The 12,011-nt window shown below is 43.1% G+C and overlaps 2 long non-coding RNA genes across 3 annotated transcripts in view; one reads left to right on the top strand and one right to left on the bottom strand.

The window, feature by feature from the left end:
• LOC139046226 (uncharacterized) overlaps positions 1-12,011 on the bottom strand; it is a 42,851-nt gene that overhangs the window by 19,363 nt on the left and 11,477 nt on the right. The window lies entirely within an intron of this gene.
• LOC139046227 (uncharacterized) lies at positions 6,172-10,844 on the top strand. 2 transcript variants are annotated; one of them, XR_011505987.1, is made up of 3 exons: positions 6,172-7,469; positions 7,756-7,923; positions 8,019-10,844. It is a non-coding gene; the product is annotated as an uncharacterized lncRNA (long non-coding RNA). The 2 variants fall into 2 exon arrangements; XR_011505986.1 differs by having other exon boundaries at positions 6,172-7,923; positions 8,019-8,174; positions 8,327-10,844.

Genomic DNA, 12,011 nt, shown 5'->3' with positions numbered 1-12,011 from the left:
TGTGGGATGCTGCCATTTTCCCCAAGTCATTTCAGGTCAGAAACACCTCTGCTCCCAAAGAATAGCATTTAGGGCCCCCACACAAGGTCTTTGTATGTACCGTATAATGTGAGAATCAAGGGGCAGTATATTGTTCTGTACCCTTCCAAGAATAAGTTCAAGGCTGTTTTCCTGCCCCTACAGAGGCATAGAGGGAATTCTGCAATTATTCAGCCCACTGGGAAACCCTGGAAATTACCTCTGTAGGGCTTAAAGTTCAAAATCAGAACACGAATTTGCTTTATTCCCCTCCCATTAGCAGAGCTTTCTTTTAAAAATAACATTAACACATATGATTGTGGAACTTTTGGAAACTATAGAAAATCATGATGACTAACATAAAAGGCATCCAGAATTCTGCAGACTTAGACTCAGTTGGTATGTTCTTTGGCTGTGCGCCTGTTGCGTTCTGCCTTCCCTAATGCAGATGCAATGCCTAGAGGTCTCACAGGCATCTTGCAATGGTGAAGATGAAACTCACATGCTGGGCATGACGGAGCATGAAGATAGAAGCCTGGATTCTCAGCGACATTGTTGAGACACCAGACTGGTTCTCTATTGGCTACCTCTCAACTTTTTGTTGCTTGAGTCAAACATACCTCTATCCTTTTAAGCTACTAAAACATCTCTTTCAAAGTACAACATTCATTCAGAAAAGTGCATCACAAGTTTACGGCATGATGAATTTTTTTCAAAGCTGATATATATGTAAACATGTTTGATATTAATACACGTGTAGACACATAATATATGTATATCAAGAAGAAGAATATTACAATAAGTGACTCCTAGTTACTCCCACTTCCTTGAATAACCATATCTGAAAGTAACCATAGATTAGTTTTACCTGTTTTTGAGCCTTATATGAATGGAATCACGCAGCATTTTTTTTTTTCTTTGTTTCTGGCTGCTTTTGCTCAACATTATATTCGTGAGATTTATCCACACTGTCATTGGTAGCATTATTTGTTCATTCTCTTTGCTGTATTGTAATATAATTTATGAACAGACTGCAATTTGTTTATTCATTCTGCTGTTGGTGGACATTTGAGTTGTTTCCAGTTTGGGTCTATTACCAATAGTCCTGCCATGAGCATTCTTGTACGTATCTTTTAGTGAACATGTATGCACTTTCTGCTAGGTGAATACTTAGGAACAGAATTTCTGGGTCATGGCATGCATATGTTCAGCTTCAGGAGATGCTGCCAAAGTGTTTCCAAAGTAAGTTTGAATTTACACTCCAACCAGTGCCACGTGAGAGTTTCAGTTGCTTCTTATTCTTGCTATCACTTGGTATTATTTGTCTATTTCATTTTAACCATTCTGTTGGGTACATGGTGCTTCCACATTGTGGTTTAAATTTACATTTCCACCATGGTTATAAAAGCTGAACACCTTTGTATATATTTATTGGCCATTTGGATGTCTTTTTTTTTTAAGGTTTCTGTTCAAATATTTTTCCCATTTTTCTATTGTGTCCTCTGTCTGTGTACCTCTCTTTCTTTTGGTAGGATTTCTGTATGTATTCTGAATATGAGTCTTTGTTGGATATGCATTTTGCAAGCATCTTCCCCTCATTCTGTAGCTTAATTTTTCACTCTCTTAATGATATTTTTTGATAAACAGAAGATTTTTATTTTACTAAAATTCAGCCTAGCTTTTTTTTCTTATGGTTAATTTTTGTGTTCAGTTTAAGAAAGCTTTGCCTACCCTGTGGTTATGGAAATATTGTCATATGTGTCTTTTTAAAAGTGTTGTTGTTTTATTTTAGCTTTCACATTTAGGTTTTATATACATACGTAGATAGATACACACACATATATAAAACTGATATATATAAAATATATATAACTGATTTTTTGTGTATGGTGTGAGGTAGAGTCCAAAATGCAGTTTTTCTCTCATGGAAAAAAAAATTGATCCAGCCACATTTATGAAAGATCACAGGGCCAGTCCCATGGCCCAGTGGTTAACTTTATACACTCCGCTTTGGTGGCCCAGGGTTCCACCGGTTTGGATCCCAGGTATGGACCTAGCACTGATCATCAAGCCATGCTGAGGCGGTGTTCCACACAGCAGAACTAGAAGCACCTACAGCTAGAATATACGACTATGTACTTGGGGCTTTGAGGAGAAGAAGAAAAAAGAAAAAGATTGGCAATAGATATTAGCTCAGGACCAATCTTTTTTAAAAAAAGAAAGATCACCCCTTCCCCTTGCACTGCAATGTCACCTTTGTCACAAATGGTTAGGCCACTTCAAATTGTTTTCTGTTGTTACTAGCAGCCAGAGAATCACATCTGGTGTATGCGTATGTCTATGAGTGTGTATAGACATAGTTTCCTTCACATCCTTAAATATTCATTAAGAATATAGTTGTTAATAGGTGCTAAATATTCCATTATAATGATGTGCCATCATCTGTTTAACCAATGCTCTGATACTGGATGTTTGTTTCCAACTTGTGGTTATCCTAAATGATTCTAAAATGACTATCTTTGTCTAGAAATATTCTTACATACATCGCATTATTTTCTTTAAATAAGTTCCCAGAAATTGAATTATGGGTTAAAATGTACAACTTTTTAAAGGTTTGTGATAGAACTGCCAAATCAGCATACAGTTAAACACAACCTGAAAAAACATATGGAGAATGTGCCTTAGAGTTACCATAACTCTGCAGTTGAGAAGCCAATAATACCACTTTTAAAATACAAACATATTTATCTAACTTTCTTCTGATGGGCTTCATTGATTTTTTTCTGCTATTATCCTTCCTAATGACAACAGGGCTCAGCAAAATGGAAATTACTTGACCTAAATGTGAGATTGGCTGTCTGGGGAAACTAAAAAATTTCATCGTAAAAGCCTGCCTGTTTCATTCCTGTGCTTGCAGTGAGGGATGCAAGCGATGGGCCAGGCTGTTCCTACACCCAGCATATTATTCATGCCCTCTCTTTTAGTTCCTAGATTCCTTTTTTCCTTTATTTTGCTATTGCCATTTCTTCCCTTCATAGATTGTAGAGGCTCCAGGGATGAGATGGAAATAACGTGGTGTTCTGGAGGATGTAGAACTTGATTGGCGATGGGGTGGGAGATGGTGGTAGGTAGCTGCTCCTAAATACTCCACAAAATTCTTCATGTTTTGGGGGCTGGCCCCGTGGCCGAGTGGTTAAGTTCGCGCGCTCCGCTGCAGGCGGCCCAGTGTTTCGTTGGTTCGAATCCTGGGCGCGGACATGGCACTGCTCATCAGACCACGCTGAGGCAGCGTCCCACATGCCACAACTAGAAGGACCCACAACGAAGAATATACAACTATGTACTGGGGGGCGTTGGGGAGAAAAAGAAAAAAATAAAATCTTAAAAAAAAAAAAATTCTTCATGTTTTGATTTCACAACCAACGAAGGAAAGGAGAGATGGAGAAAAGATGAAGCAGAGTCTGGGGGAGGTGGAATTCCCACTCTAAAGGGGTCGTGAAAGACTCAACTCAGAAAGACCGCAGAGCACTTGTGGTCATCTCTCCTAAGCCAAAGGTGCCACTGATGCTGGTCTGAAGAGTTTCAGACAACAGACCCTTCTGAGTTAGAGACGGGGGCCCTCTCAGCTGTTGTGGTGATGCACGGTTTAGTTGGGGGGCTCTGCGTTACCTTCACAAAGGCAGGGATTTATTCTTCAGAGCAAAGACAAAACCATGTCCCATAAGCTTCAGGGAAAGGGTCTCTGTAAGTAGATCTGCAGTGTTGAACCGGCTGGCAGCAGCCTGAGCCACAGGACAGTACCGCAGCTCTAATGCTCGCAGGTCTGCAGCGGCCTTCTGGGCCGGCCCACAGACATCTGTCTGGCCCCAGTGGAAGGCCCCTGCATGGTTTGTGCAGGATCGGAAACAATGGTACCTGGGCACTAATTATAAGCATGTGGAGAAAACTATTCTGTTACCTTTCTGACTCAGGCAGGTGAGAGGGCAGCCAGGAGCTCCTAGAGAAGCCTGGGGACCTGCATTCCTGGCAGGAGTGACTCACCCGCCTCCGCGGACCACCTAGGAAGGCGCCTGGGCCTTTAAGGCTTGCAGCCCCGGAAGGAGGGGATGAAAATGGATGCCTTGGGGAGGGGTCCCCCGGGGAACCTCATGAGCTCCAGCAGTCACATCAAACTATGGCCAGACTTCAGCAATCTTTGAATAAACATATCCAGTTTCTTGCTTTAGTATTTCTATTGTGTTGTTATTGTTGCTGTTGTTTGTTTGTTTCCTTTTGAAAATCTCTGATTTTTGTCTTTCCTGAAGAAAGTTGGGGGGGAAAAAAGTTCCAGACTGTTGTGGTTTGAATTGTGACTCACAAGGAGCTGTGTTGAAGCCCTGATCCTGGTACCTATGAATGTGACCTCCTTTGGGAACAGGGTCTCTGCAGATGTTATCAGCTGGAATAGGGTGGGCCCTAAAGCCAATGACTGGTGTCCTTATATGGAGAGAGAGATTGGAGACAGAGAGACCCTCACAGGGAAGAAACTCTTGTGGAGACACAGGCAGAGGTTAGAGTGGTGCATCTGTAAGCCAAGGAATGCCAAGGAATGCCAAGGATTGCGGGCAACCAGCAACCACCAGCAGCTCAGGAGAGGCAAGGAGGAGCTCTCCCCTAGAGCCTTCGGAGGGAGCACAGCCCTCCAGGCACGTAGGGAGTAAACTTTTGTTGTTTCAAGTCACCCAGTGCGTGGGAATTCATTACTGCTGCCTAGACACGTGGATGGAGCAGAAATTGAACTGTGCTTGGCTACAGCGCCGGTCCAGCCTGGCGCGTCCCCTTACAGCCCGACTTACCCAAGTGGCATAGGGAGATTCAGAGGCACTGAGAACTGACAAGGCACGTTACACAGGTCTAGCTTGACCTGCATTTTTTAAATTTTGGTAAGAAACACATAACACAAATTTTGCCATCTTAACCATTTTTAAGTGTACAGTTCAGTAATGTTCAGTATATTCACGTTGTTGTGGGACCGGAATATTTTCTCAGGGTCAGAAGATAGTATACTTTTTAAAAGTGACTGTCATACAATTATTCTCACTCTTCACTCCCTGAAGGCTGAGGACAGGCCTGATTCTCTCAGGCTTGTTGTGCTGATTTTCTCTCTTAAGGGTACAAAGTTTACATTGAGTCAAGCAGGTTAATATGAGGTCTTGGATTTTGAAATTGTAATGAGGTAATCTCTTAGCAACTAAGCTTAAAGCTAATGTCAGTCTTCACTTGAAATTGCCTGTTAAGATGGCTTTGGTCAATCATTGCTAGGTTTCAAAAAAAGAGCGTGTGGGCTGTTCTTGCTCCATTGTGATAAATGTGACGACTCAAGGATTTTGTGGTGGACAATGGGATGTAGAATTCGATTGATCTGGCATGGTGCCATCCGCTTTCTAGAATGAGGAGAAAGTTGACAGTTGGATGAAGAAAAGCTTTCTGGAGCAAGTGTCATTAAAGCTGACCTTCAGGAACAGGTCCGATGTTGTTGCAGGCAGTCCTGGGTGAGTTATTACAGAAAGTGCAGAGATCACTGGATCAGAGGTAAAAAGCACACGAGAGCTCGCCTGAGGAAGCAAGCAAATGAACTGACCCAAAGCCAGGAGTCTTCCAGCATATTCTGAGCTTGATCCCAATGTGTGGCTAGAGCCTCATAAACCACAACAGGCCTGTGTGGGATGAGGGTGAGGTTCCTCTCAGTCTCCTGGCCTTCCTCTTGCTCAGCATTCTGAGGCTGAGCTTCCTGGGGTTTCCTGGCTCAGGCTGAAGAATGGGCACATACCAACTGCTTCCCAGCTGCCTGAGCCCCCTGAGCCAATTGCACTGAATTCTTGACAGTGAGCCTCCTCAAGCACAATCCTGTTGGAAGTAAGGGGCACAACAAGTGCTCCCCTCTTCCACCCTCCCCTCTGGGAGGATGTTTCCATAGATGGTGCTCATCTCCTAGATGTGGCACTCGTGGGTGGGGTAGTGTTATCTGTCCAGATTGTGCCTGGTTAGACCGAGGTCCTATCTAGTCATTTGCCCCAAGCAGGGGCCAAGATTTAGGTCAAGCACCTTCTCATTACACAGGACACACTCACCTACTGGCCCAGTCCTGCTGCTTTTGCTGTCGGAGATGCAGACTAGGGCTAATTGTCTCCATTTAAAGTAGATTGAAAAAAAAAATCCCTTTTTCTTTAGTCAGGATAGTGTAGGCTGCGCTTCAACAACAAAACCCTAGAAAGCTCCATAGCTTACAAACCGGAGGTTTATTTCTTCCTTTGCTGTATGTCCATTGTGGGTTGGCTGTGGCTCTGTCTCATGTCATCTTTACTCTGGGCCCCAGGCTGGTGCCACAGGCCCTAGCTGGGGATGAGGGGCGGGGAGGAAGGGTTGGGGGAGCATCATGAACCATCCCTTGGCCCTTAAAATTTCTGCTTGGAAGTGACACAAGGCTCTTCTACTCCAATTCCATTGGCCAAAGTCAATCATATGGCTAAGTCTGCTGGCAGTGGGAGAGGGAAGGGACAATCCTTCCCCAGGGAGCAGCATGGACTATTTGTGAAAAATAGGACACACGTGGTCACCAAGAGAGGTATCAGTCAATTTCATTGTAAAATCACCTGCCTTAACTTACACATATTAACAGAGTCTTTATTTGCTGTCTTAAGAAACAGAGGGAAAGTCAGGTCAGGTGAGGGGTTGAGCAATAACAGATTCAAAGTGCAGCAGGTGATTGAGGTTAGAGGAATGGAATGGGCAGCAAGATCAGGGAAGAAGGAGGAGCCTGAGTGTGGGGGCCCTTGGGCACTAGGGGGTCTGGAATTCTTCTTTAGGCAGTGAGGTTTCTCGGAAGATTTTAGAGTGTTGGGAGGCATGCTCTTCCTGGGGAGATCCTCAAAGGCATTATAAAGGAGGAATTGAAGGCTGGGTACCCCTCAGAAACCTTGACCAGGAGAGTAACGAGGAAGATCTGATTTTAGAGCTCCTTTGGGAAAAAGGAGATAGAGGTGGTTAAAGTCCAAAATTTGACGTCAGTTTCAGACAGATTTAAGTGCAAGATCTGCCTTTGAAATAGCATAGCTAGGTGATTCGCGGGAAGTTCCTCTGCCTCTCTAAACCTGTTTCCTTCCATGGTTTGTCATGGGGACCAAATAGGGGAACATATGTAAAGTCTTAGCAAAAAGCGTTATACCTAGAAAGACTGTCCACGCGGAAAAGCAGAGACACCGGAGATCCAGAATCATAGGCTTTGGTGACTGCCTGTGAAGAGCGCGGATGAGGGAGGATTTGAAGAGAGTGCTGCAGTGGCTAGGGTGGGCATGGTAACGCCATTCATCTGTACAGGAGCTGGTCATGGTTGGAGGAGGACAGACACTGAGTCTGAGATCCCAGGGAGACGTCCATGGAGAAGGTTCCCAGCTGGGGCTTACAAATGCAAGGTAGGCTCAGGAGCGGGGACTCCTGTGGTGAGTCATTTGCTGGTTGTGTGGACAGATGGTTCCTGAGGCTCTGCTGCAGAACATACTTAATTTTATACATTTGAGCACACCTGCATACCCCCAAGAGCTGGGGAAGAGACTATTCTCCAGGCTGAGGCTCCCTTAGGCCAGTGGCTCTCAAACTAGAGTGTACCAGAATTACCTGGAGGGCTTCCTCAGTCTATGGTTTCTGATTTGGTGGGTCAGGGGTGTACCCTGAGAGGCGGCATTTCTAACGAGTTCCCAGGGGCTGCTGCTGCTGCTGTTGTCAGGAGACCACACTTCCAGAAGCACTCTCTTTGGCGGTTAGAGAACTTGGAATGGAAGCACCTCCTCTCTGCACTGGGGCACGACAGCCCCCACGCGAAAGAGGACTTCCTAACCTGTTTTCCTTGCTCACATGCTTCCCGTATCGGTAAGCACTACTTTAACTAAGGGTTACTTCTCTCCAAAGGGCTATTTCTTTCCAAAGATACTGAGAAAAGAAATCTCTGGTGTTTTATTTCCAAGCACAGTGTCCTGGAGAGAGTCGGAACGAAGCAATGGGGGTCACAGTCAAGAAGGCTGCAGGCAGGAGCCCCGTCTCCTGCTGACAGACAGTGTGGAGCAGACAAAGGGGCACAGGGCTGCTCCTCCAGAAATGGCATCCAGGTTCCCAGGCTTGGGGTACGTGAGAGAAACAGAAAGCAAGCAGTCTCTTGGTGGTCGGCTTGCGGGGTGAGGGGGCTAGGCAAGCAATTCTGAGCCTGGTGGCTCCATTATGACACAAATTGGTTGTAAGTGGCTTTTAATTTTTCTTATGCCAAAATGTTCTTCAGGAAAAACGAACATGATTCTATGGCTCGGGGACAGACAGAAAGGCCAATGGAATGGAATCAAGTGCCTAGATGTTGACCCAATATACCTGGAAACTTGACATCGTATAGAAGTAGCATTGATGTGAGTGTGGAAAGGATGGCCTATTCAATAAATGGCACCAGGACATTTATCTAGTTGAAAAAAAGATCCTACAAAGTTCTTGTTTATGCTTTCTACAAGCAAGAACATTCTCCTATATAATCTCAACACAACCACCAAAATCAGGAAATTAATGCTGACACATTACTATCATCTAATTCTCAGACCCCCATTCAAGTTTCAAAATTGTCCCAATAATGACCTTTATGGAAAAGATATACGGTTCTAAATCACATGTTGCCTCAGTTATGTCTTTTTAGTCTTTATCCATCTGGAACAATTCCTCAGTCTTTTCTTGACTTTCCTAATCTTGACCCTTTTGAAAATTACAGGCAAGTTATTTTGCAGAATTATCCCTCAATCTGCGTTTCCTTAATGTCTCCTTGTGATTAGATCCAGGTTACTCTTCTTTTTTTGGCAGGAATATTGCAGAAGTGATGCTGTATTCTTCCTGATATGTAAGATGTGAGGCAAAAAAAAGTCGTACTAAATGATTTTTCCATTTACATAATATTAAAAAAATACAAACTAAATAATGTATTTTTAAGATACACATATACTAGTAATACTATAAAGAAAAGCAAGGGGATGATAAACGCAAATCGAGGATAATGATAAAATCTAGGGAAGAGGGAGGAAAATGTGATTGGGAAGGAGCGTGTGGGAGCTTCAAGTGTTATTTTATTTTTCATATTTTATACATAAGTTGTAAATCTTTTGTTTGCATGACATATTTCCTAGTGTTTTAAAAAATAAAACTCATTTCAGATGCTCATTTTTCTGATTTTGCAGTGGGCTAATGGAAGTTTTTCTGGTCTTTGAGCTAGCATCTGGAAACCATGCCCTAGCTCACAATGATGATGCAGAATGACAGTGTTTGTGTATTCCTGTTGCCCCAGCCTAATTATTAATAGTGCTCTCAAAAGTGTTCCAGATTGGAGGATAAATTATGCCAAGTTCTACCTATGTGCATATGGCACCTTCATTCTCAAGAGTTCAGAAGAGCGCTTAATGAACTGCGTCCTCCTCTCAGACCTCATCCATCTTACTAGATGACAGGGAAGCATCCCTGAGAGAACCAGCCACTGGACCCGGGCCTGCAGTTGGCCAGTCTCGAAGCTGGGGCTGGAACCGGGGTCTCCTCACTTCCTCCAAGTGTCTGTTCTTGTGCAGCCTCTGCCATGTCTGAGTCTTAGAGTAGGCCTGGAAAATGCTGACCCCACAAACAGGAGCGATTGCATTAACACCATTGATCCTCGTGTCTAGAACAAGATTTAGGGAAATGGCCTTTGCAGAGTACGCAGCAGATTGCTGGGAGGTTGGCAGCAATTCAATATGACAAGTGCAGCGTATTTTTTGATTTGTAATATCTGTGGGTCATAATTCACAGAATGATAAGTCTTTGGTCTAAGAACCTTAAGCAAGAGATATCATCTGCCACGATGAGCTAAAAAGTCCAAAAACCACAATAAATGACTCCTGTGTGCAGACCTTTATCTCTTTCACTCAGTATTCTGCCTCTGGCAGTAGCCACTGTCACAGAGGGTGTCTTTTCCTTCATGGCATCAGTGGGCATGGGGAGTAGGGACGGAAGGAGTGACAGTTCCAAGCTCCCCCTTAATTATGAAAAACGCACTAATTCACATCCCTGCAGTACTTACAGGTTTAGCCTGGATGTAAAGAATTCCTGGTTTACTATCGACTATATGAAATACAGTAGTTCTCTCATTTGTCCAAAGGACCACCTAGCAGAAACTTCTAAAGGTTCCCATTACTTTTTTTGCAGTGTTATTGAAGTATAGTTGACATACGATAAGTTGCACAAACTCCAAGTGTACAGCGTGATGAGTTTTTACATATATTTTCACCCAAAGAACTATCACCACAATTAAGATAGTGAACATATTCATTACCCTAAAAGTTTCCTTGGGCCCTTTTTTAATTCACCCCTACTCTCTATATGACCCTGTCTTCTACTGATCTGCCTTCTATCGCTACAGGTTAGTCTGCATTTTCTAGAATTTTATATAAAGGGAATCATATAATATATACTCCTTTTTTGGTTTCTTTTGAGGAAGACTAGCCCTGAGCTAAATCTGCCAATCCTCCTCTCTTTGCTGAGGAAGACTGGCCCTAAGCTAACATCCGTGCCCATCGTCCTCTATTTTATGTGTGGGACGCCTATTACAACATGGCTTGCCAAGTGGTGCCATGTCCGCACCAGGGATTCATGCTGGTGAACCTGGGGCTGCCAAAGCAGAACGTGCGCACTTAACCACTGCGCCACCCGGCTGGCCCCCTATACGCCTTTTTTTCTGTCTTGCATTCAACCTAAGTATTTTGAGATTCATCCAGGTTGTTGTAAGTATCAATAGTTCATTCCTGTTTCTTGCTGAGTATTATTCCATTGTAGGATAAACTGCTTTTTTTTTTTTTTTTAAAGATTTTATTTTTTCCTTTTTCTCCCCAAAGCCCCCCAGTACATAGTTGTGTATTCTTCGTTGTGGGTTCCTCTAGCTGTGGCATGTGGGACGCTGCCTCAGCGTGGTTTGATGAGCAGTGCCATGTCCGCGCCCAGGATTCGAACCAACGAAACACTGGGCTGCCTCCAGCGGAGCGCGTGAACGTAACCACTCGGCCACGGGGCCAGCCCCAAACTGCTTTGTTTTTTTTGTGGGTTTTATTATTTTTTTTGCTAAGGAAGATTCCCCCTGAGCTAACACCTGTTGTCAATCCTCCTCTTTTTTTTTTTTTTTTTTTTTTGTATGTGAGCTGCCACCACAGCATGGCCACTGACAGGTGAGTGGTGTAAGTCCACACCACGGAACCGAACCTGGGCCACTGAAGTAGAGTGCACCAAACTAACCATTAGGCAACCAGGACTGACCCTAGACTACTTTGTTTATTCACCTGTTGGTGGGCATTTAGATTGTTTCTAGATTTCAGCTATTCAAATAAAGCTGCTATGAACATTCACATACAAATCTATGTCTAGGCAGATGCTCTCATCCTCTTGGGTAAATACCCAGGAGTGGAATGTTTGGATCATGTGATAGATATATGCTTAAAGTTTTAAAGGAACTGCCAAAATTTTCAAAGTTGAATTATTTCAGATTTCCACCAGCAGTGTATGAGAGTTCCAGTTTTTCCACATCCTAGCCCACATTTAGCTTGGCCAGTCATTTTCATTATAGCTTTTCTAATGGATGTATAGAGGTATCTCATTGTTTTAATTTGCATTTCCCTGATGATTAATGATGATCATTTTTTATGTGCTGTTTGCTATTCAGATATATATATAGTGGTGAAGTGACCATTTTTAAATCAAATTGCTTGACTTTTTATTATTGAGTTGTTCTAAGAGTTTTTAAAATATATTCTAGATACAAATCCTTTGTCCAATATGTATTTTTTGAATATTGCTTTCCCAATCTGTGTCTTGCCCTTTTCATTTTCAACACAGTGTCTTTGGAAGAGAAAACAATTTTATTTTGATGAAATCCAGTTTATTGATTTTTAAGTTGTTCCTATTTAGTAATCCAAAGT

The sequence above is a fragment of the Equus asinus genome, chromosome 9 (genome assembly GCF_041296235.1).
Source record: "Equus asinus isolate D_3611 breed Donkey chromosome 9, EquAss-T2T_v2, whole genome shotgun sequence".
In the NCBI taxonomy this organism is placed as follows: Eukaryota; Metazoa; Chordata; class Mammalia; order Perissodactyla; family Equidae; genus Equus; species Equus asinus.
The sequence above is the reverse complement of the archived record's forward strand: the minus strand, read 5'-3'. Positions and strand labels throughout refer to the sequence as shown.